Raw genomic sequence first — 21,386 nt, forward strand, 5'->3', positions numbered from 1 at the left:
AAATTGGACCTGAGCCAAGGTGAGCGAGGGTGAGAAACCAGCCCACAGCTCATTAACCTCTCCCCACTGCACAAAGGCTCTGTCTTCCCCAAATTCCCAGTGAATTGGATGGCATCAGGCTCATGCCGGGTCCCTGCTGACCACACACGTGTCCTAGTGTCATTTGCACCGAGTTTCCCTGGCAGGACCCAGCTCCCAAGCCCTGACCCTGCTTTTCCAGCCTGTCCTAGAAACACTTTCCAGGGTGTTAATGGGCAGCTGGTTCACAGCTGCCCTCCCAGCACCCCAGGATTGAGCCCTTCACAGATGCTGGTCTGTGCATCTTCCACAAACCCCTGGATTGGAGTCCAGACCATCTCATTGCCATGGCAAGGATGTTCTCAAGTGCACACTGGTACCCATGGCAGAGTGGGAAACAGAGCTGGGAAGCCTTTGTGCTGCATTTACTCACAGAAAAAGGGTGGAAATCCCAAATCCCACTCTGTACTGCCTATTCCATACCTCCTGCCCCACTGTGCTCCTGCCGGGTGGGAACACAGCCCTGCTCAGCCCCAACTCCTGCCCCTGTCCTGGCTGCCCTTCCCAGAGGGACAGCAGCTCCTGCAAGGAATCTTCCCTCAGATCTGCAAGAATCTCCAAACTTTTCTTTCTTCTTTCTCTCACTCCCTCTTTTTCTAAGTTTAATTCTGAACAGCCGGCTGCGTTCAGCCTGACTGGTTTGTTATGGCTTATAATTTGTGTTAGGATTAATTAACTAATTACCGACAAATGTCCGTTGGCAAGATTCTGCTTCTGCTTGTCAACTTGAAGTATTTAATTATTTTAATCATTTACTTTCATCTTCAGAATTTATGCTCTTCCAAGAGCGTTTCTAGGCATCTTTTAATTATTATTCTGATTTTTTTTCAGAGGGGTGGCGAGCTGGGGGGAGAGAGCTGGGGGATGGGATCAGTCCTCATTAACTATTTCAGTGAGGAAATTTCCTTGGAAAGCCATCCCTGGATTTCAGACACTGGTGCACGAAAGGGACAGTCCAGGTGTGTGGGAATGCACAGAGAGGGATGGGCTGGGCTGTCACTTCCCAGTAAGAGTCCTCCTTTTTCCTGAAGGATTTCAGGGATGTGAACTGGAGATGCCGTGGGTACTGTTCCTTGCTCTAAGAGTCAAGCAGATGTTGATTTACACAGAGGCTTCATCTGCCAGGAACAACCCCTAAATGCAGGGGAGTGCTCAGGACACCCTATAAGACAAAAGAGTCTCTACAGGATGAAAATTGGATTCACAGCCACTGTGCCAGCAAGTAAATAAAACAAGATTGTAGGAAAGCATCCATTTATATAGGTTTTTCATCTTTAAAATATCATGAATTGCTGAAAAAGCACAAACTGAATCCTGCTTTGAGCATCCCATGGGTTTGAACATGGAAAGCAGGAGCTCATGAGAATAAATCTGGGCTGGGATCCTGTCCCGGGGCTGTGGGCATGTACAGAAATCCTGTCCCATATCTGTGGGCATGCACTGGAGTCCCAGACCCTGGATGTGCTGCCAGCTGTGGGACAGGAGGGCAGCACGTAACTGGGACAGTGGAGAATCCAGTCAAAGACTTTTTTTTTACAGGAAATTCCATGTGGTTGCCACAGACAAGGTCCTACATGAGCACAGTCTGAGTGAAAAGTCAATTTGCTCAGAAAAGCAGCACCTGAAAATATATTGTATAAATAATTCAATGTATGCATTTAATTCTTCCCTTCCAAACACACCGGCCTTGCTGTTCCTTCCCAGTTTTGATCTCCAGGTGGGGCAGGGCACCACAGTGATGTGAAGGTTTTGATTTTCACCTGCTCACACAGTATGATCCCAGACTCTGGGTGTCTTCCTTCTTTTTCCTTCACACACTGAAGCTACAGCACTTGTGTGGGATTAAAACACAAGAGAAGGAAGTGTAAGAAGCTGATAAAAGCGAAACTCAGAGTCTTTCACTGATACTTTCCATCAGATTTCCAGACTTTTTTTTCCCTGCAAAATGCTTTATGCTGCCAAGAAACCAAATTCTGAGGGGCTTGTAAAATCTTCCTGTGGTGGGCACTGCCCAGGCAGGCACCACCCCACATCCTCCAGTGGGACACACATACCCCGCTGACTTCATCATGAGTCTCTCCAGGAAAGACTAATGAAGGATTCAGCCCCAAGAATATTTCTTTCCTGAGACAAATGAATCCCTTGGACCGGAGCATTGAGGAGAATGTGCTATTTAAAAGGTTTCTTGAGGGTACGTAATTATATTGAAAATAATTAGGGGCAAGGCAGCAGTATTATTACTACTTATCATATCACTCTAAACTTAATCCAGTCTGATCTTTGGGAATGCATTGGAAATGCAGAGGATGGACCTTTCTTGAACAAGATGGGTCCATAATGTTGCTGGGTTTGAGCTGATGTGGTAGACAAGAGTTTCTCCTTAGAAATCACCTAATGATTGTCCCAGAAGGGAGTGGAGGACTCAGGAAGGCTGGAGCATGGCCATGGAGTCTGTGGAGCCTGGACTTCCATGCTGGTCATTTGGTCCTCTGGACAAACATATTCCATGACCTGGCAGCCTTTAAGGTGACACAGACCCTTTCCTGAAGACACAACAGCCCCTGGGGTGTGATTTGTGAGGTGAGCAGAGGCTCCCAAGGAGCCCAGGGAAGCAGCATTGCCCTTGTGAGCATTCATGGAGAGATCTAAACGAGATTGTTTTAATTAACTTCAAAATCCTGTTAATTAGAAGTCTCTCTGCATTAAAAATTGCTCTAGAGACCAGACCAAGCCGTGGCTACACATGAAGACAGAGGAAGAGGCAGGTCAGGCATGGATGGCTCACACTCAGGACCTGTTTGGAGCAGAGGCTGCCAAATATCAGGGTTAAAAATCCACCTGGAGTCTCAAGGCTGCTCAGGAGGCCCAGCTGAGGATCCCAGGGCAGATTGTGGCATGGCAGGGGCAGAGCAGGACGTTTTGGAGAGGCTAAGAGCTGCTGTGGGACCTTGGGAGACAGGAGATGTGACCAAAGCCCCAGCAGAGCTGGGCTGGAGGGTTTGGGAGAGCCTGCAGCCAGGGAAACTGAGGCATAGAGGGAGCACAGGGTGCTGTAAAGCTGTGAACAACTCCTGGGGTGGGCTGTATGGCCCCCAAGAAATCATCCCTGTGGAGAGCACAGGGGCTTGGAGGGCTCTCCAGTGGAAGAGGAGCAGCTCTGGGGTCACAGAGGAGCAGGAGCTGGGCTGGAGCTGAGGGTACGGATGGGTCTTTGTGGGAAGGAGAGCCTTGTCCTATTGAAGGCTGACAGAATGAACTTCAGTTTATGCCCCTGGCAGTTTTTTACAGCTCAGCTATTCCATTTAGGGGTTGGGAGCCAGTGGAAGGAAGCTCGGATCGCTTCACTGACCAGCCATAACATCCAGCCAGTACATTAACTGCCCTGCTGCCCTGATCTGATGTGGTTTTACAGACAATAGCTACTGGCTATTTAGGCAATGTATAAATTAACATATTCTGCACAAACTAGGAGCATATTTAAATTAAAAGAAAGTGCCCTTTATTTGTCAATCATCCAACATCCACAGATTTACATTCCTTTAAAAAGAAAATTTCAGCCATCTTAATCCTACCTCAAACTGTTCATCTTCATGAGGGAAAAATGTTGTTTGATTGCTCGAGTGTTGCTCTGCCCCCCTTCCCCTGCCTCTTTCCTTTAATTAAAACAATCCAAATCTGCTCTCCTGGAATTTCTTTCCCAGATTGGCTGAGTAACTTGTGACCTTCATTTCTGCCCAGGCTGGAATCTGCTGGCACGCAAGGGTCAGAGATGAGGAGATAACAGGGCGCCACCAGAACCTGGGTGCACAGAAGTGTTTGGGGTGTTGTAGCAGCAAACTTTATCTGCTGCTGTTTCAGTATTGATGCCTGACATGGCAATAAAGAAGAAATGGGAATGGAGGAGGTGTTGGATTTGACAAAATCATGCTTAAAGGGTGAAAAAAATGACCTGAATGATATTTTCCAAACTGTAGCAGCCTGAGTCACTCAACTCTCAAGTGCCATTTCCAGTATTTTTAAGACCTATATGATGCTGGTGAAAAACATTTCCAAGAAGCTCAGGGTTCCTTGGAGCTCTACAGCTCTTGCAGATGTGAATTGCCACAGCTCAGCAAATTATCAAAGGGCTTTTCTCTTGACAGCAGCTGTCGGCAGTGAAGCACCTTTCCCTGCTTGATGGTCTGATCAGGCACCAGTGAGATCTGGTGGCTCTTAGCAGCACAATTCTGTTTGAATATTCGAACTCTAGTTTCTGTCTATGGAAAGTTAAAGTAAGTTAAAGGAGTAAAATGCAAAATAACTCTGTTCTGAAACGTTCCTGACTGTCCTATCCCAGCTTCTGCCCGGCTCCTGTGGAATAGTGCTCAGAGAAGGGACATAAATTGCAAAAAAAAAGGGAAATATTGCTAAGAAATGCCCATTTGGCAAAGTTTGCCTTTCTCTGCCTGTCAGCCAGATGCCGACACTTCACTCTTCCCAGCAAACCACGGCCAGTGTGTTTATTTAAGACCCAAATCAGCATCGATCAGGGTCTGTCAGTCACTCTCCCGGAATAAAGCGCCTGGGCCTGAAGTGCGGACGGTAATGGACACACGCTCCAATGAGCTTGCAGCCATCCCACCACATGCCCCAAGGCTGAAATTCTATTATTATTATTATTATTATTATTATTATTATTAAGAAAATAAACACTTTGTTTGTTAAGGAACTGTATTTAAGGCACTGAAATGGAGCTTTCTTTAGCACAGAGGGGTCTTTCCTGTAACTATCAGCTATGGAGCGGGTTTGGAGAAGCTGGCTGAGTGCTGAGCCTGCAGTGTGGGGCAGCCTCAGCTCATCCTGCAGTGGTCCCAAGGGATGAGGAGGAGGAGAGCTGCTCCAGCAGGCAGCATGGATCCTGCATAGTCTGACAGCGTTGTAGTGCTGGCTGGAATCAGGCTGTGAATAACATCTGAGAGGTGTGAACGATGCAGCGTGCAGGAGCCTCCAAATTACAACAACTCACCAAGGGAAAACCACCCCGACAGCCTTCAAAATGGAGTTACCTCCTCCCTGCTCCCCTCCTCCTCCCACCTGCCTTTCATTTTTCCTCATGCATGGAAGGTATTAATTACTCAACGTGCTTTAATGGCTCGCAGGAAGTGCCCTGCAGCAATCTCGGCATGGAGCGAGCTTTGCCCGGTACGTGGCCAAGGAAGAGGAGCACGGTGTGACGCTGCCGGGGCACAAGGTGTTTCCTGTGGCCCTGTGGAAGAAATCCCATTTTTCTGAGTCCTCTGAGCAGCTCTTTTATCTCTGGTGTTCAGCTAAAGCAGCTCCTGTGCCCTTAGGGTGGCTGTGCAGGGTTTGTTAACCTCTGGGACAGGCAAACCGTGACCTCTCTCCTCCTGGGAATGAGCACGGCTGCTTGTTCCTGCTCACTGACATTTGCTGCTGCTGCTGAGCTGTGCCTAACCTGACTGAACTGTGCCTAACCTGGCTGAGCTGTGCCTAACCCTGTTAACCTGTGGGGAGAAGCCAGAGGAGCATAGACAGATAACCCACCCTGCTGTGGGAGAGCAGAACGGGGACACATTTCACCTGCATCCCCCAGGAAGGTGTCCATCCTGCAGCAGAATGCAGTGTTGAGATCAGCAAGTGCTGGGCTCCAGGACTCCCCCTTTCTGCTTCCAGCTCTGTGCTCCAGCTGTCAGAGGAGGAGTTTGGGCACCAGGCTTGTGTCTGGCATGAGGAACTCACCAGTACACTCCTCCTGCTTGCAAGGACTGCAGGAACCTCCTACAAAATTTTGTTTGTACCAGCAATTTTAATAAAGAATTTGGAAAATAAGCATCTGTAGCAGCAGGGCGCAAGAAATTTTTAACCCCAGCAACCTCTGGCTCAGCACTGAAACCTGGGATGCCACTCCCTGGGGAGGCCCTGAGCTTAAATCTGGGCTGTCTCCTGCTCCCAGACCCTGCTTTCATTGCACCAGCCTAAAACCAACAGCAAAGCACTCATCAGATTGATGTACAAAGAGGTGGATATGGGGCAGTTCCAGCTGTCTGAGGCTGCATGAGGCAGGAGCCAGGTCTGAGTCTCAGCCCTGGGATTCCTGAAATTTGCTGGCCCTTGATCGACACAGTGCTGGCAAGCTCTGGGAGAAAAGGTGATAAAAACCCTCTCCTGCGAACAGACATTAATTCACAGACTATCATGGCCAGAGATGAACCCTTGTTTTTGCTCTGCCCTGCCCTTTCCCACCGCTGCCAGCTCCATCCCTGCTTTCAGCACCAGGAAATCTGAGCACCATCCCCGCAGAGCCGAGTGCCTGGTGCCCACCGGTGAGGGACCCGCCGAGGCAGCAGGGCTGAGCCAGGGGAGCACGGAGCAGAGCAGCGGCGCACGGGAGCAGAAGGGCATTAATCACCTCGCTGTGATTAGGGGCTCAGTGAGCACAGCCTGCCTCGGGGCCTTTCTGCTCCCTCCGAATGCCCCAGTTTGCTGCGCTCTCCGACAGATGCAGCCCGGCCGTGTGCACCGGCCCTGGTGGCTCCAGCTCCTGCCCACCCTCTGCCAGTGCTGCTGGAGGTTGTGTTGCCTGGATGGAAATGGTCATTTCTTAATTGCTTTTAGTGCTTTGCTGCAGTGGAGACTGGTAAAAACCGAGTGTGCCTTCCATTGTACTCCAGCTCCTGTCTGTGAGTCACCTTTGTGGTTGGAACTGGAGTCTCTGGTCTCTTCCTTGTGGAGAGATGAGGTGGCAGCAAGGACAGCATGGCCAAGGGTTTTGTGGGAGCTGAAGCCCAGGAGAGGCCATCAGGAACACATCAGGGCAGCAGAGCTGCTGGAGGAGATGTGTGGAAAGCAGGAACAAGGGGACACAGTGCTCCACTAAGGGAGAGCGTGGCCTGGGCTGCATTGTCCTGGGGAACAGCACCCACCTCACCAAGGAGATGCCGAGATGATTTTTTTCCCCATCTAGAAATGTACAACTTTATTCACTCATAGCCGTCCTTTCATTGCACGGAGATGTGTGTGGCCGCACACGTTATTTTAACTTCACGGCTCTCCCATCCGTACATAAAACAGCCCAGGGAGCTGGAGTTGATTCATCTGTTTGCCACAGAAGATGGATCAGTTAGCAAATTATTTTATTGACCCGCAGCGCTGCTCAAGGTCATTTGTTTCAGTGGACAAGCAGCACGCCTGGCATGCAAACGGGGCTGAGAGGGAACCTCCATATGTGACTGGCATATCCCAGCCCCTGGCCTCATTGAGGAACCCTCAGCATCAGGCTGGAGCCCTCACAGCCTGGCTGTGCTCGTCGGATAAGCTCAGCATTTGGGCTGTGATGCTGTAGCTGTCTCCAGGCTTTTATCCCTGGCTGCTGCTGGGAAAGAAAATCCATCCTGCTTTACCAGAATGTGGTTTGGAATCTTTTTGCTTTGTTCTTAAAGGGCAACAAAAACCATTTGTGGTGAGTCAGGGAGGAATGGAATTAAGTAGCTCAGTCCTCATCCAGACATAGTCCAGGTCTGTAGATTGTAAGGATGAGATATGCGCTGAAAATCGCACTGTAGAAAATCCAGGCTCTTCGCAGGCTGCTGATCTTCTCCCAGAAGCAGGCAGGGAGAAAAACTTATAATTTCTTACAAAAATGGGGGTGTCTCTGCAGGTTTGGTGAGCATCCCTCCTGCCCCACAGCCTTGTGAGGTCCCACCAAGCACAGAGACCCCTGAGTGCCCCGGCACATCTCGCTCTTGGATGTCCTGCTGCCATCCACTGCTCCGGAGCATCTCCACTTCCCACTGTCCTCCCTGAGCTTCCCGTTGAGCTGGGGCCTTGCTAACCTTCATTGACTTGCCTAAACATTTATTAATTGATCGCTGCAGGGTTACCACAGGCTTCTGCTGGCATTGGGGGGAGATGGGATGTCCACGGAGTATCCTCGCATGAACTCCCGCCATACCTCCGGCTCCGCGTGCTCCGTTCTGCATCTGCTGCTCTTGCTGAGCAGCTTTTAACCAAAGACATATGGGGCCCATTAACACGGTTTTGCTTGTTTGCAGAGTCTGATCTTGGGAAGAACTGGCTGGTTTCAGCTCATGGTTAAAAATCTCAAGCTTAGGTGATGCAGGAGTAGAGCTGGAGCCAGCCCTGCAGCTGGGTGTCGGCACACAGGGGTTCATCAACTCAGGATGAATGCGGGTGAAATCCACCATGGACACAGACCAGATTAATTATATCGAAGTAATGGATGTCTCCTTTTGCCCAGCTTAATGCTGAGTCCTTCCTATGATAGGTTTTATTCCACCTGTGTGGATGGAGGGGAGGGGAACAGGGAGGAAAGCCCAGGCTACAGGGATGTGCAAGGAAACAATCCTGATGCAAAGTACTTAAGAACATCTCTGTCCTGCACCTCTGCCTCAAGAAATGGATCTAAAGTAAAAGCTGGGCTTTCTCCATCTGTTGCCCCACCCTAGTCTTCACACTTTTTTTTAACTTTACAAATGTGCCAGATTTAAAAAAAAAAGAGAAGGAAAACCAAAAAGGGAAAGTAGCACATCCTTTTGTGCAAGGCTTTCTTCCAGTCCCTGTTAAGTTCCTGTACATGCTGACAGTTTTACAATTTACATGACAGCTGGCTTGCTTGGAGGAGATCTCTGTTAATTAAAATAACACAAAGGGAAAGAAGCGAAATCGTGTCAGCGGATAATTAATTCAGAGCAGGGCACCAGGCTGTGCGCCGATCCCGCTAACAAAACTCTGCAGGAATTCGCAGCTTTAGAGTCCCAGTCCTGCTGAGCCTCCTGGAGCCACTCACTGCTCAGCCCCTTCTCCACACCAGGCTGTCCCTTCCCGCAGGACACACTGCCCTGCCCTGGGTGCAAGTGCTGCATTCCAGAGAGAGCTGGGATTTGGACACGTGCTTTCCTGAGGTGCTGGGTCCAGCCCTAGTCCTTCTGCCCTCCTCCTCCTCGTTGCCAGGGCTCTGCCTCTACCAAAGGGATCCTTTCTGCTCCTGCCCCTTTGTCCTGAACCCACGGGCAAGGCCATGGAGAGCATCTCATCCCCCAGCAGCTCCACTGCTCAGTGCTGGGGCTTCCAGGGCTCACTCAGCAGGTACCCGGCCAGGGGCCAGCACAGCCCAGGCCAAATCCTTCCTGGCGGCAGCCGGGCGGGTTATCTCTTTCCTCCAGCCCCACTCAGCATCAGAAGCTGATCCAGAGGCAGCTGCTGGAGATGGGCTCTGTCCCTCTTGGCCAAGCAGCGAATCTGTGGTGAGATGAGCCATCGATGCCTCTCTGTCAGGATGGGACTTATGGAATAGGAAAGGAATGGGTGCATGAGGGTGAGCCCTGGGAAGATTTGGGGAGCCCAGGGGGGCCTGGGGAGCAGGGAAGGCATTCCTGCATGGAGTAACAGGATTTAGTGGGACTGAGGACAGCGGAGCGAGCCAAGCCCTTGGCTGCCGGCCGCAGCCCTGGGGCGCTGGCTGGGTGCAGGCTGTGCTCTCACCATGCTCATGTCCCTCTGTGCCACCCCAGTGCCAGTGGTGGCACCTCACAGTGCCCTGGTGCTCCCTGTTCATGAGCAGGGACAGCGGGTGCCCCCAGCACCCTCCCCAAAATCGGCCACTCAGCACCTCACCAGCAGAGCTGTGCTTCGTTAACGATTCTGCAGCTCACTCTCGCTGCGTTAGTGTGCTGATCAGGCGGGCTCGGAGATGGGGAACAGCAAAAAAACATGGAAAGAAAAGAGAAAGAGCAGCCCAGGGCTCCAAAGCAGCTGAGGTGTCAAAGACAGAGATTTAATGAATGTGCCTGCGGTTCACCTGAACAGATGAGCATGAGCTAGAAGGAGAGAAGGAAGAAAATGGAAAAAAGGAAGGATCATTTTTCAGATTGGCAGCTCCCCTCCCAGACATCTTTTAACAAGAGAGGGGGAAAAAAGGCTTTAAAGGGCCAGCCAGCTGCTTCCCTGTGTTGTGGTGGGGACCCGGGTGCTCTGCACCCATTACAGGGGTCAGGCTGGGTTGGGGCTGTGACTCCCAGCCCCCCATGTCCCCTCAGGTGCTGTGGCACCTGGGTGCTGTGGGACCATGGCAGAGAGAAGGATGGGGAGCAACTGCTGAAAAAGGAGAGGAGGCAAAGCTGCTAGCTCACCCATCCCTGCCCCATGGAAAGGCAGCAGTGTCTGCCTGCACAGCCTCTCTGTGCCCTGAACAGGGCAATAAATGGGGGGTTGGCAAGGGCCAGCCCAGGACAGCGGCTCTCCCATGCCCAGAGCATCCAGCACACCTGGGCATCCCTTGGGCCCCAACACTCAATGGCTGGAGTTCCCTCTGCTCCATTGCTTCTTCCAGAAGTTGCTCTGGGAGCCTGGGAGAGCCTCAGTTCCAGAGTTTCTTCACAGTTTGGCAAAAGAGAGACTTTTGCTCCAGCTCCTTTTCTGTAACTATTTGCCGTGCATAAACCAACAGTGTGTCCAAGCAGTTGGCCATCAGTTGATCCAATGCCTCTCTGTCTAGTGGGAACAGTATTAATAAAATACTGTATTTATATAATAAATATTAATGCAATTTTATTTAATACAATTGTATTAAGTGCAATGTGTGATGTGTCCCAAGCCAGCAGCTTCCCTCTGCTCCTTCACATGAGGACCCACACCACGAGTCTCATTCAGACATCACTGCTGAGCTACATGGGTCTGTGGGAGCAGGGACAGGAGTAGTTCAAAAATAAAACCAGCAAGGCCAGCATTTCCCCATTGTGTTCCTGTCCCTCCCAGCTGGGTGCTGGGACCTCTGTGTCCCCCCCAGCCCGTCCCCCACTCCAGCACTGTGCCAAGCACTGCGCTTGGCTGCCGCAATTAGGGCGATCTGGGTTTCTTCGTAGCTGCAGGACAATGTTTTTGGAGGCAGGACTTTGATCTTATTTCCTAAGAGTTTCTCTTTCCCTTCCTTTTCATGTGTATTTTCCCTGGGTTTTGTCTCATTACTCAGGTGAAGGCTGATGTTCCCCACGGCGGCCGTGCCGGAGCCGCGGTCCCCGTTCACCCCCCGCCGTGGGGACCCGCAGGCTCGGGGACGGGGCATCCTCACGTCCTGGAGCAAGTTTGTCCACGGGCCTCTCCTGGGCAGAGGCTGCCAATTACGCTCAGCACGCCGAGCTCTGTCACATCGAGTTCTTGTCAGGGAAAACATGGCACTGGGGTCCTCCCTTCCTCTGTTTTTTTGTCTGTTGTTGCTTTTTTCTTGGTATTTTTAATGATTTCGCAAAGGAGCCCTAACGACAGAGATGAGGGCACTGCCCAAGTGCTGCTCTGGAGAGTCTGGGACTGTCACCCCCTGGCAGGAGAGGATGGGGACAGGGACAGCCCTGCAGGAAGTGCCACCCAAGTCCAGGCAGCCACAGGGCGCTGTCAGTCTCTTGAGATGTGCTGTTGGCTCAGGCCTGAATATCAAAGTCATCCTGGATAAATAAATAAGTAAATCTTGTCCCCTGAATATCAGCATTTCTTCTTAGAGCAGGCCCAGCCTTCTTGCAGCCGTAATCCTGCCCAACACCAATCTCCGATTAAAACTCCAGTGCTGAGTGAGTCGTAATTCTCAACACCTCAGGGCCATTTTATTATTATCATTATTTTTTTTTTTACCCATTAAAACCTGTTTTCTCTAAATGAAATAAAATAGGGGCAGAGATAACAAAACTCATTGCTTTTTCATATATATATATACATATATATATATATATAAAAGAAAGAAACATTTTGCATTTAAAAAAAAAGTTAATAAATGGCCGAGCCCCAACAGATGGGGGTGTGTGTGGAATTTGCATTTTTCAGATTAACATGCACGAGCGAAGATAGAAAACGCACTTGCCTGGGGGAAATAATTTGAGAAATCTTTGCATATTTTATTTAAAAGCATGCCACGTTAGGCAGGGTAATAATGCAGAGCGATGGTGATTAGGTTAGGCCTGGAGGGATTGCAGCCTGGGACCCTCCCTCCTCTTGATCCGGCTCATCCTTTCGCCGAGCCCCCCTCAAACCTTTGGTGTTACAGCCCAGACACCCATCCCAAAATCCAGCCCTGCTGGGGTGTTGGTGGGTTTAACCCCATGGATCCATGAGCTGCTTCTCTCCTCACTTCCAGGTGACAAAAGGATGCTGGTTTAATTTCACCCCAAGCTCCCGAGCCATGGGATCCCCACACGTGTTGGTAGAGGGAGGGAATCCCCGCTCTGGGTTCAGCCCTCTCACAGGTGAGGTGTCTCCCTGGGGCTCTGCAGATCCCCTGGGATTTACAGCACTCCTCAGGAGCAGTCAGGGGTCCCAACACCCCAATCCCACAGGATGCTTGGGACATCACAGAGGTGGAGTTCAGGTGTGGCAGCACCGAGGTCCCGCTTCTGCCAAATCATTTGTGCCATCTCCTGTTTGATGCCAGGGAGCAAATCAGGGCTCATCCCTAAAAGTGCTGGGGACACTGCACATGGAATGTGCTTTAAAAATTCATGGACTTTCCTGAGGGGTTCAGACAGCTTGGGAGAAATTGGGTGATCTCTCATAACCGCTAACAGCCTGTTCATGGCATTTATAGAGCTCCAGTCCTCTGAGCTGAAAGGTGGATTTTCTCTCATCCCACAGTGAGGAAGAGGAAGGTGAAACAAGCCCAGCGCTGGGTGCCAGTGGTCCTTCAAGACACACTTCTCCCAGACAGCAGAAATGGGCAGCCTGTGCCCTACTCCAGGGTCACAACCCCACAGCCATCAGCTCTCAGGGACTGTGTTGCTCTTCAATTCCACCTAAAACACCAACACCAGGGCAAGGATGCTGCTCTGGCCTTGAAAATATTATTCTCCTTTTTAATGTCAGCCTCTACAGTGTTTAAAACTTAAGATCTTGTTTGTCAGATCTCTTTCAAGCTGAGATCTTGCCACCATTCAAGAAATTCTTCATCTGGGGGTTTCAGGGAAGACAGTGCAGTGGAGCAGAGCTTGGAGCAGATCCCGAGCAGCCAAACCAGTGGTGGGCACTGCCCATCCCTTCCCAGCCATATCTGGGGGGGGTCCCAGGTGCTCAGCAGCCCCAGTGCTCCTCAGAGCCACCACCAGCACCTCCAGACCCAGCTGGAAATACGGCAAAAACCCTGGCAAAACCAGGCCCTTGGAAAGCTCCTGCCACTTCCCTGGCTTTGAAATCTGACCCAGAGCCTGACTCTCTCCCTGTCTGCTCCCATTATTAATAAACTTTGAAGGGCTCCCTTCTGTCCTTAATGAGATTAGTGTTATTTTCATGCATTGCTGCAGGGCAAAGGACTGAAAAAGTGGCTGATCTGTAAACTAAAGGGTGCTAATCTATAGAGGGTGGGTCCCCCATTCTCATGGCCTCGGGGGCTGGGTGAGAGTAATCAATTAAAAGAGGGGATTAGAGGTGCCGTGGTCACCTACTTTATTGAGGTCACCCTGACACCCTCCCAGCTCAGGCACACGAGGGTCCAGCTCAGTCATTGAGGCTCTTAGAATTAAAAAAGCCTTAATCACCAGCCCCTGTTCAGGCTCCGGACCCAAAGGAGCAGTAGGGAAAATCTGTTGTTAATATATTAATGGGCACAATTTGCTTAGTGGGTCTGTCTGGGCTTTGTAAATTAATGCTAATTCAAAGCTCAACCTCACTGTCTTGTGGTTTGTTTTTTGTTTTTTTTCAACTTTATTCAAGTGCCTTCTTTTTGCCAGGAACTTGGGGAGGAAAAAATACTCGACCTGGCCAAATAGGGAGTTGTTTCTGCTGTGGTTTCATAGATGTTTTAAAGGCAGATTGCTTAAGGAAGAAAAGGATGGCCTTGTGCAGACTGTGTCCAAACACAGCTCCAGTGGCCATAATTGTGGAGATAAGAGATTTTCTCTCTGAGGATTTCCTTACCAGAAATGCCTTGGGCAGCTCTGGGCAGGGATTGAGTCGCTGCCCCTGTGTCCTGTTAGCTGTTGGTTAAAAACCAGCTGCACCGTGCATGTTGTACTCCTGGGATTTCTGTCCTTCCCTTTGGATCACAAATCTGTGCCTGAAAATGGCCCAAAGCCCTGACCTGCCCCTGGCCCATCTTTGGGGACAGGAAAGAGCAGTTTGCTACAGGACCGGGGCTCTGACAGTAATTAAAAGCCTCTTTGCAGCAAGCAGGAGCCTCAGAGCATCCAGCGAGGACTGCAGCACACCTGAGCCCTGGGGGATGCAGCTCACACCTCACCTGTCCTCCAATGTCCTTCCCCTGGGGTGTCCCAGCCACCCATGGGACATCCCACCCGCCTTGGGGACACCCCAGGCATCTCCCAGCACTGAGCCCAGCAATTCTCCCCGCAGCCAAGCTGTGCCCCAGCAGCAGCCTGTGCGTGGTGGGCGTGGGAAGCCACGGTGGCAGTCAGGGGTGCCACTGTTGTCACCCGCAGACGTGGCTGGGTGGCACCGTGCTGACACTCATTCGCCCTGAGCCCGTGGGACTTGTCGCTGCCACCGTGACACGTCCCCCGACACCCGCGGGGTCCCAGCCCGCCCTGCTCCCTGGCAGGGACCCTCTGATGCGCCTGTCCTCGCCTCCACGTGCGAAAGAGATGTCACTTTGGGTTTATCCCCAGCCCCGTTGCTGTCTGGGTGATAGTTCTGGAGTGCTAAAGGGATTAGCAGCCGTCTGCTGAGCCGGGCACGGCGCCGGGCTCGGGCTCATAACGCACAGAGTGTGAAAATAATTGCCTTAATTTCAAGACCAACTTTAGACAGAGGAGGAAACATGCTGTGGGGGAGATGGTTCCTTTTCTGGGTGCTGGGGGAATGTCAGGCCCACAGGAAGGAGTTTTCCATAAATTGAGGATGGGCAGCACGTGCAAGGAGCCAAGACTGTCCTGGATGCCTCCAGGAATTTGGGGTGCGTGGGACAAAGAGGTGTCCTGTCCAGTCACTGGTTCTGGTGATTATAAGACCACTGGTTTTGTATGGAGGCTTGTGGCTCACCCCATCCCTGCCCCAGAGGGGAGATTCCCCCTGCACAGGGCCTTATACTGGGAATGTGGGCACCTGCTCCTGGCACGGAGCTGAGCTGGGAGCTTGGAGGCAGCAGCCATTAGGGAAAAGCAGCTGGTCCAGTGACTCATGGCACAGCCTTGGAAGGCCTCAGGCTGGGCAATTTAGGAGCTGTCATTTGCTGTGAACACTTTCTGGAATTTTGTGTAGAAACAGGAGAAAGAAAGAGTTTCTTTGGGCTGGAGATGCCACTGGGGACACAGAGGCTCTTGCTCCACCCTCAGCATCTCTGCTGAGCCCAACATCAATCAGCTCCCAACATCCCACCTCTTCCACAGCAGTCACACCAGCCCGAGGACCGGCGCTGCTCCCTGGGATGAGGGACAAGGATGAGGGACAAGGATGAGGGACAAGGTCTCTGCCTCACTGCCTCCACCCCACCTCCTGCTCCATCCCCTGGAGGGCCGGATGCCCCGGAGGGCTCTGGTGGGCCGGGAAGGGGGGACAGCCCTGGGCACCCCCAGCCCTGCCGCTAAAGCCCGGCGTTGGCAGCGGGTTTAATCCGCGCAGCGCCGCTCGGGGCTGCATTGCCATGGGCAATGCTGGATTAGGGACCGGCCGCCTCACGCCTTTGTCCTCCCTTTGTGCAGCATTTTGCTCGCCTCTGCCTTAAACCTTGTAACCATTTTGCTGCCTTTTAAAACCAGCTTGAATAGGGGGTGGGATGCAGAGGGGGTGCTGGGGAGAGGGGCCGAGGCTTTGAGGTTGAAGAGAGGCATTCAGGCTGCAGCTGCCCCGTCTCAGCACATTCCCCGTGACCCCCACGGGCACCGCCGCGGCCACCGAGCAGCATTGGCAACGCGGCCGCTCCGGGACAATCCACCTGCTTGCTCGGGACAAGCACTTTCATGCCTATTGGGATTAGAGATTTTAAGTGTCGTTCCAAATTGTGCGGATAAACAGTCTTGTGAAAACTTGTTATCGTGGGGAGACGGCCCCGCCGCCACCCTCCGTCCCCGGCCTTTTGTTCGGGCAATTTTTATTGCCGGATTGGATTTGATGAGGTTTAAGGTTTATTCTTAGGACTCCATTGAAGAGCTGATCCTTTGTCTCCCGCCGTGGAGCGTGAAGAATATGAAACGTAGGCAAAAATAAATCTGCTTTTCACACATATTAGCCCCTGGTACACGCGGGGACCACCAAATGCAGCTGAGAGCAGCAGTACCCCCAGCCCTCCGCCCCAGCCCCCGGCTGCACGAGGTCACTCTGGCCTCCACACCCTCTCCCCAATTTCTGTGGTCCCCTCTGAGCAGGGACAGACCTGGGTGGTCACTTGTGACCTTCTCCCAGCACAGTTCTCACTGCAAGAGCCACCCAGGGCTGCTCTGCTGACATGGATTTAGGAGGTGTAAAGATCCCAAATGGTTGTGCGGGGGAACATCCCTCCCTGCCCACCCCCCCAAAACTCCAGCCCCACAGGCAGGTCAGTCCCTTAATCGCTTCATTTGTCACCGGTGACTTCAGGAGAGATTAATCAGCAGGGTAATTCCTGAGGAAAGGTTGCTCCAGAGGTTGCTTTCATTTCAGAGGAGCTCCCTGCAAATTTCACCTTTACTGCAGGAGCCTGCCCCGACACGCTCCCAGCAGCTCCGGGATGAGCCCATGCCCCGGGCTCCATCCCCACCTTGTCCCCTCAGCCCAGGCTGCTGCCGGGCACTGGGTAAGGCTCGTGCCTGGGCTTTGAGCTGGCGACTCCTGAGCAGCCTCCAGGGCAGTTTTGGCAGCACCAGGAGCCAGCAGCAGGCGTCTGGCACGAGCTGAGAGGTTGAGTTTCTGGAAAGTCTGGAGCTGGAGGCAGAAAATCATGCAAAATTTGGTGCATTGGGCTTGTTCCAAGAAAAAAAAAACAAACTCAGGGCATGGAAAACTTGCGCAGAGCTGAACCAGAGCAGGGCTGGCCTGGAGGAACTTGGCTGGTTTTAATCCACATCTTTCCTGGTGGTTTCCAGTCCCTGGAGGTCTCTGGACCCAACTTCCCCATCTGCCAGGTCCCACAGCTGCCACAGCCTCGTCCTCCACTCATGAGGGAGGTGCAGGCTCTGGCGTGGCAGCACCAGCAGGGATGCAGCCTCCTCTGACAGGACTCGGAAAGAGCTGGCAAATGAGCAGGATGGGATTTAGGATGCTTGGAGATGGATATCCACTGTCTGGATGGTTGTCCCACCATGATATATCGTGGAAGGGGTGGCAGAGGAGGAGCTTGGCTGGGATGCCCACACTGGGGTCATGTCCTCAGGACATTTATTGTCCCCCTGTCCCACCAGACAGCCCTGGGCAGGGTCTACATCAGCCTGTCCCCCATCCACCACATCGTTTCCTGCTTTGCATCTAGTGAGATGATTCCCCAGATACCCAGGGATGTTCCAGCTCCTCCTGTTTGGATAAAATATCGGTAATTACACGCATGCCTAATTTGAATTATTTCCACAGCGCAATCCTGGCGCTTTGGACCCCACTGAGTAACGTGGCAGGAGACTCCTTCCTCAACAAGGAGATGTGGGGTGGTGGCGCTTCTGCTTCTGGCCTGGGTGACCCGTGTGGCCATCAGGTGACCCCCATGGGGTGCCAACAGCTCATTCCCAGCACCCAGAGAGGGTCCTCCCTCTTGAATGTACTTCAGGTGTCCATAAAGATGAGTGGAGAGGGGGATTTGACATCTGCTCTCAGACCTGCCGTGGGTGTCCCCCTATTGAGGGTGTGGGGAGTTAATTGCTGTGCCCATGGCCTCGTTTGTTGCCACAGAGCTGACAGATGCTTTCCCAGCCGCCACGCTGCTGTCACAAACTGTGGGGCTGGTGGAGAAGGTTCTGGGTGAGTTTCTTTGGCCCAGGCTGGGTAAAATGTCAAATTTGATTCGTGTCATGGTTCCTTCTGGCCCCGCAGTCGATGAGTGCAAAACTGGGGCTGGATGGGGAACAACAACTGGTTCATCAACTGTTCAAGGTTTTAAAACTTGGTTTTCTTCCAGCGTGCAACCAACCCGAGTCCTTCAGAAAGTTTTCCATGGCAAGCTGCCTGCATGTCCCGAGGAGCTGGGGACAGAGCATAAATCTCCCCCAGCAGGTGGAAGTTTTTGGGGTGCATATCTCAACCATGAGCATCTCCAGCCCCCCATTTCCTCTCTGCTGCCTGCCCACGCTGATCCCTGCTCTGGCAGGTCCCTGCCCATGCTGCAGGGCACATTCTCTCTGCATGGTGGGTTTTCCTCAATGCAGGGGTCTCTGCAGCCCCTCGCAGCCCCTCGCAGCCCCTCGCAGCCCCTCGCTGTCACATTGTGTTATTTGCTCATGAGAAGTGACTGGTGAACCTTCTCCTGCCATTCCCCTGTCTGCAAAATTCCCAGTGGCCACCCAGCACTGCCAGGGCACCAGAGGGGGGTGCTGGAAAGGGGACCCCAGAGCTCAGCACCCATTGCTGCCTCCCACCCACCAGCATCTGCAGCGGGTGGCTCCAGGATTGGAGAGGGGCATTATTTGGGGATTAGGCAGTGACACCTCAGGTGGGATTCATGCTCTGATGCCCTCCTGGGCACCGCCCCCCCAGGTTCCTGCCCATTCCTGCCTTTGTGGGCACGGGTCTGGGCAGGGCTGAGCCCCTTGTCCGGGGCATAGCAGCTCCCCCCCCTCACTGTTTCCTCCAATTCTTAATTCGTTCTCCATCATTTTTGTCTCCCCCTCCTCCCCCTCTCTGTCTCAGCTGCCTGATGAATGAAGGATGGGTTTTTAAGCCTTTTTTGCCCCCAAGGCCTGCAGCTCTGGCTCGGCTGCTATCGCTGGGATAAATGCAGCTTTTGGGCCCGGAGCAGCATCCGTCGGAGCCGCGGCCCCCCGCGCCGGGTTATCAATCCCCACTCAGCATCGCCAGCGCCGGGCTGGGTCCTCTCCACTGGGAGCCCTTTTCCTACCCTCTGGCCACAAGAAAGACCAGTCTGACTTAATTCTGCACAGTATCAACACCAAACAGACTCAGCCCAGCACTACTGGCTTTCCTAATTCGGCTTTGTATTCCTCGCTTTTCATGAATTTTTAAAAAGTTTCCATTTCTCCTGGGTTTTGGCAGGTTTGTTGGGGTGTGTGTGCCCCAGTGCTGGTCCTGCAGCCTCCTCCTCACTCTCCTGGAACAAACAAAGGAGGCAGAAAATCAGTTTGGGTCTCCTCACCCTGGGAAGTTTTTGGATGGGTTGAGAAACCAAGTGTGCCACGGCTCAGGAGATGAAAGGGCCGGCGTGGTGATCGCATCCAGAGCTTGGGTCCTGGCACAGCCGGTGCCACAGTGCCACTCCTCCCTCCAGCAGCACTCAAACGTGAAAATACAGATGGCGCCACTTGCAGGGCAGGGCTGGAGCCATGGGGGAAGGAGGTTTGGGAAGGGAAAACGAGCCAAGCCCTCAAACAACTTAAAAAACCCAAATGTGTTTCTTTGTTGTTTCGCTCTGTTGTTGGTGTGAAATGCAGCCTCCATCCGTGACTGGGAGCTGGAAGCTGTCTTCTCCCCTCTGGCCCTGTCCAGAGCAGAGAAATTAAGGCAGGACAGAGGAAAATGGAGATTCCAAGATGGAAAACATAGATAGGGTCTGCGAATGGAGCCAAGCCAGGCACTTCAGTTTAAGTCTAAGCCTCACTCCACCACACCAACTTGAACTTTTGTCCACTCCCAGTGGTCCACAGAGAGCTTGGAGACCAGTCTGGCCATCCCAGAGGCTGAAACCTGGGCCCAGTCTGCACCCCAGGGGTTCCTGTGTGCAGAGGCTGGCAGTGGTGACACTGCAGTCCCACCCATGTCACAGAGCTGGAGCCCGTCCTTGGCAGCCCCCAGCCCCACCCCAATGTGCAGCAGCCTGTGGGGAATTTTGTGCCCCCATCCTGGCCAGGAGGAGCCAGCAGCCTCCCCCAGTGAGCCCCTGGGGCTGCACAGGGCTCGTTGTCTGTCCAGGCAGAACCTTTGTTTTTAGCCCTCAATCAAACACCCATGGACAGACCGTGTGTGCAGCACTCGCATTATTATCCTCTTGAAGGAATAGAATGCAGCACTGGGGCTTTTGGGATTCAACCCGATGCTTCCAGGGCTCCAGATATTCCAGTGCTGATGCTGAAAGCTGGGAAGGCATTCCCTCCAGCGAGACAGCCACTACATCACCCGGGACCGTGCGAGGAAATAATGATGTACTGCTGGCCTTGGGGCACTCTTTGCAGCTCGATTGGCCTCCCTGGCAGAAGAATAACCGAGAGTTTATTGCCTCTCTTCCAGTGATCTTTACTCCCAGCTGTTTTCTCAGGGAGGCCTGGATCCCCATACCTCATCTGAAGAGCTGCTGGTGAGGCACTGAGTGGGTTCCTGGGCTGGTTTCTGGGGTGGGGCTCTGCTCTCACAGGGGAAATCCTGCCCCACCTCTGTCCAAAGCAGAGGATGATGTCTGGGACCCCTTTTCCCCTCCTCCTGCATGTGCAGTGAGCTCCTGGAGCAGCAGCAGCCTCAGCCTCATCCCAAATGGACAGCATCCATGTGCTTGCTCCTTCACACCATGTCCCCTTCCCCAGCACCAAAACACCCAGTGCATCTGGGCAAAGCCCCTGCAAGGGCTCCAAGAGCCCATTTCTGACTTAAATCCCACCTTCCTGGGCAGGAGAAAGGGAAAAGGAGCCCCTTCATGCCAAAAGTTGGTGATTCCTAGCTCCTGGTGCTGTTTACAGAGGGCAGAGGTGAGGTGGTGGCAGGTGATTTTTTCCCCCTTTCCCTGGCCCTGATGCAAACAGCCCTATTGCTACGATTCCTCTGTCATTAAAATGTAAATGAAAACAGACACAAAAACAATCTGAATTTCCAGCCGAGTTGCTCTTGCTTAATATTCTACCCCGAAGGGGGATGTGCGGAAGCAACAACATTTCAAAGGGAATCATTAAAGAAGGGAGGCTCAAACTGCGTTTCCATCAGATACCGCGGCTGAGCCCGGCACTCCGGGTCCCGCCCATCCCAACGCCGCTGGAAAGGACGGGCTGGAAAAGGAACCATCCAAGCCAGGGGGAGGAGGATGCTCACACTGAGCGGGGCTGTGCTGGTCACACCCCAGCGTGGCCCAGTTCTGGCTGTGGATGGGCAGCGGTGCTCCAGGTTCGTGTTTCTGGCTGCGGTGATCAGGCTGGGATGATGCCCAGATTTTAAAGCATTCCAAGGTTTTAGAAATAGCCTGGAAGGGTATCAGGGTTTGCAATGTGTCCTGACGCCTCAGCAAGGTGGGGGGAAGGTCCTGGTAT

The sequence above is a fragment of the Prinia subflava genome, chromosome 24 (genome assembly GCF_021018805.1).
Source record: "Prinia subflava isolate CZ2003 ecotype Zambia chromosome 24, Cam_Psub_1.2, whole genome shotgun sequence".
NCBI classification, from domain to species: Eukaryota; Metazoa; Chordata; class Aves; order Passeriformes; family Cisticolidae; genus Prinia; species Prinia subflava.